Source organism: Tupaia chinensis, unplaced genomic scaffold, assembly GCF_000334495.1.
Source record: "Tupaia chinensis unplaced genomic scaffold, TupChi_1.0 Scaffold000001_1, whole genome shotgun sequence".
NCBI classification, from domain to species: Eukaryota; Metazoa; Chordata; class Mammalia; order Scandentia; family Tupaiidae; genus Tupaia; species Tupaia belangeri.
Window position 1 is genome coordinate 803,374 of NW_006159427.1, and position 4,182 is coordinate 807,555.

The following is a 4,182-nucleotide window of genomic DNA, read 5'->3' on the forward strand; positions in this document are numbered from 1 at the left end:
ACAGAGAGAGAGAATGAAAGCGAGAGAGACAGGGAGAGAGAGGAAGGGAGAGAGAGAGGGAGGAAAGGAAACGGGTGTGTGTGTGTGTGTGTGTCATCTTGACCCAGGAAGCGCAGGCTGGGGACAAGCTGCAGGGCCAGCTCCCAGGGTGCACTCTGTGTTGGTCGCAGATCCCACCCCTCCCTCACCACCTGCTTCTCTGTTCCTTCTAGAAGGAAGCACCTTACCTTATGATGGGATCGTCCCCAACTTCTAGCGTCCATCCCAGGGCCGTGCTCGTGAGAGGTACTTAAAAACCATTTTAATACCCACGATAGGTGAATTAAGCCAGAGAGACCGACGTGGAGGTGCGGGGTTCGCGAGTGCGCCCCCAAGGTGACCCGGAGCTGGGGGGAATCATCGGTCGCGTGCAGTGAGTTTGGAGTAGCAAAGCTTGAGGCCGAGCTGCTGAGAGCTTAGGAGATACCAGCCTCTGAGACGCCCGCTGCCGGCGGCGCTGAGCTGAGGCGAGAGTCTATGGGCAGCCAAACGCATCCAGAAACTAACGCTCCTGCCGCAGCGCTCTGTGGCTCTGCCCTCGCAAGGAGCAAGGAACTCCGGCACCGCATGGTCCCACCTATTGAACAGTGCAGCGTCGAAAAGGGGCATCTGGGACGCGTCCTGTAGTCGAAAGAGCTGGCAGAGTCCCAGGGGCAGAGGACGTAGTTCGGCTGCCCCATAGGAAGAAGGAAACACCTAGATGCGCACAGCCATGCTGTACCAGCGTTTGTCCTCCAGGGGGCGGGCTCCCGGGGCCCTGGAGAACCGCGGCAGCTGGGCATCCTGGCAGAGCTGAGCTGTGAAGCCACGTGTCTGTCTGTCCACTGCAGGGGCAGGTAAACCTCAATGAGCATGTGCCACGGGTTTCAGAAAGTGTATGCACACGCGCGCACACACGCTCACGCATACTGTTAACAGTGCAAAGTGCGCATTAGCTTGCTTGATTTTATTATTTTCATTTATCAACCAATTATAAACTGTGCAACTAATACCTTGTGGGGTGGCGGGAGGATCCTTGAACTCTAAAAGACTGAGAAACATAGCTCTAGTGTAAGTAGAGTCTATATTTGAGTTTTTCAAACTAAGTTTTTAAAGATTCTCACGCCATGGGACTTATCCAAACCAATAGGGGGTGTCCTTGTCATTTACAACTCTCTCGAGAGCATTTGTAGGGAGTATGGGAGTTGGGAACAAGACCCCGAGATGTACTGAAAAGGCTTTTTGTTGGACACCAAGGCACTGCAGGGGAAATTGGTAGCTACTAAAACGAACACCAGAGAAGGGAGCCGTATTCTCTCTTAAATTGGGCTCTAGTTCTACCTACGTCCACCGAAAGCCCTCAGCCAGTTTCTCCACCTCTGTCCTGTAGGAGGGTTGAGGTTGACAGACTGCATCTTTCTATTTTCCAAACAAGTGAGTTTGTGTGTGACGAGGTCCGGGGTGGGGGAGAGGAGGTAAGTAATTGTGTAAGAGCCCACCAGAGGGAGCCAAACGACTGCTTTAGAACCTTCACTGCCGGCTTCCTGTTTAGGGAGCTGCTGGGTAAAACCCACTGGGCTACCCTCCTCCGTCCCCTTCCACCTCTTCCATCCCTCCAAGATATTTTAAAACTCAGAAGAAATCACAACACTAGACATTAATATTCTGCATTGTCGTACTTAACTGCCTACAGACTTTAAACTAGTGATACTGCCGTAGTACAGCATTTAAGGGTGAAGATTATCTGCCCACTTAATAGAATAATTAAAGAGATCTTGCCTTCAGGAAAAGAGAAGTTGTAGATACACAGTGAGGAATAAATCCAGTCAAGTGTATTGGCTGGTCAGGGGATGGGGCGGGGTGGGGGGGCGGGCAGGGGATTCAAGAATCATTATTATTATAGACAACTTACCCAATTGAGCCGGTCACTATTCATACATCTTCAACTAAGCATTTTAAGCAGCTGTTTTAAAGGACTGGGGAGATGGACAGTGGATTTTTCTTTGTACACTGTGATAGGGGTTAGCGCTGCATCAGGAACCCCGGAGACAAATGATTCGGCCGCACTTCAGGCCTGTGGCTCTCTCTGAATCCACAGTATCCCCCAGTCGGCCCTGGCTGGGACGTTCTGTAGGCCGGGGACTGCTGGCAAAATGTGCATCTGAATTTTAGCCACATTCTAAAAATACCCTCCCTCCTTTTGGATACCTACCTTCACCTTTCTACTCACAACCTGGGGTTACTAGTTTCTTCTTCTGAGATCCTACACACTTTGTAACATATAACTCCCATTCTGTTACAGTTATTTTATCCCTGACTTCCATGTTAAATGGTCAGTTCCTGGAGGAAATATTATTGTCCTAGTTTGCTCCAAAGCCCCAAGACCTAGCAGGGGGCAAGGGACATACAAAGAATCAATCAGTGTTTGTGGGATAATAATATTCTTACGAAGAGGCATATAATCATAGGAACTAGGAGCTAGCAGGAATTTAGCGTGTGCCCATCTCAGTCCAAACTCTGGATATATGTTAACTCATTTTATCCTCCAAAATGCCCTATGAAACAGGTGACAGCTATTACTGTCTACATTTTACATTTGAGAAAACTGGAGCCAACATGTAGCATAGTGGTTAAGGCACTAGACTCCCACATGGCTAACCGTAGTTCAAGTCCCAGACCCGAAGGCTTGAAACTCAGACCAGGCTCATGTGCATGCATGCCCAAAATCCCAAGAGGAGAATGGAGGAGAAAGGACTGCAGCATGGCCAGAGGGTGATTTCTTACTTTCTGTTTCTCTGTGTGTATCTGGTGAGTACAAATGCCCTAGAGCAAAAATCTCTAAAAAAAAATAAATAAAATGGAAAAAAAACTGAGATGATTGACCAAGAGGATTAAGCAACTTGCCCAGGGTCATAAGGAGTATAAACTTAGACAGGGATTTGAAACCCAGGAGGCTAGTAACAGGGGCTATCCACTCAGCCATAATGCCACAAGGACCCACCCGGAGAACCCAGGATGGTCTGCGTGTGCTCTATCCTGTTTAACACCTACAGTCTACGCATGCTGATTAATTCACCATTGTTCAAGTCTTACATAGAGTCACATGCTACTTACCTCAGTCTTAAGTAAGGCCAAAAGGTATAAGCTGCTGCAGCAGGAGTCTCCTGTCCCTCAAATATAGTGGCTTACAGATCCCCAAACTGGACCGGCCATGTACCCTAGTTGTTAAGGGAGCTAGATCCCACGTGGTCAACTGATTTTGTGTTCAAAAATCCCTAGAAGATGGAGAAATGGAGAGTGGATTACAGTATGAACATGCCCCGTTGTGGAGTGCTTTCTTCCTCTCTCTCTCTCTCTCTCTCTCTCTCTCTCTCTGGTGAACACATGTGCCCTCTGTGAATTAAAAAAATCAAAAAACATTTATTTCTCACTCGTGGCATGGTCAGGGATGGAGTGTTTCCAGTCAGTGAGCAGCTCTGCTCTATGTGGTCATTCAGGAGCCGAGGCTCTCCTAACCTGAGGCCTTGCCATCCCTGAGGACCGTGTTGTCTTCTGTGAGGCTGAGGTGGAATCACACTGTGTCTAGGATGCAAAGCAGGAGGGCCAAAGAGTGCATGGGGAGGCACACTCGCTGTTTGGGAGAGAGCTCAGTCATATGCCACAGTTAACTGCTGGGAAATGAGGTTTCCTGGGCGGCTAAGCACACCAGTCACAACAGGTAAAAGGGGATTTGAGCAGGAAGTTAGCTATCTATACCATACTTGGCATGCAACCCTGTGCTGGTCCACATTTAACTCAGCACTTTTAAAAGGAAAGCTGTTATCTGTTCAGTACATGGAGAAATTACGCCAGCCTAAGGACAGAGGACATACTTCAGGTTTAGATATAGAACGTATACTGGGTTTTAAAATTTTACAACTTTAGGCAACTGTTTCTTAGATAGGACTCTGACAGCACAAACAAGAGATACAAGGGACATCATCAAAATAAAAAACTTGTATTTTAAAAGGCATCACTGGGGCCAGCAGGTGGATAAGGGCGCTGGACTCCCACATGGCCAACTACGGTTTAAGTCCTAGACCTGGTGTCTTGCTTTCTCACTTTCTCTCTCTCTTTCATTCTGTCCCTCTCTGGTCAAATTAAAATAAAGTTAAATAAAATATT

The 4,182-nt window shown here is 48.0% G+C and overlaps 1 long non-coding RNA gene across 1 annotated transcript in view; it reads right to left on the reverse strand.

Annotated features, from left to right (window-relative positions):
• Nucleotides 1–3,334, reverse strand: part of LOC102471455 (uncharacterized) — an 11,301-nt gene extending 7,967 nt beyond the window's left edge. Inside the window, exons 1-2 of the long non-coding RNA XR_333146.3 lie at nt 3,133–3,334; nt 1,931–2,163 (exon numbers count right to left, since the gene is read on the reverse strand). This is a non-coding gene — a long non-coding RNA (uncharacterized LOC102471455). The remainder of the gene's footprint in view (nt 1–1,930; nt 2,164–3,132) is intronic.
• Between the last annotated feature and the right edge of the window lie 848 nt (nt 3,335–4,182).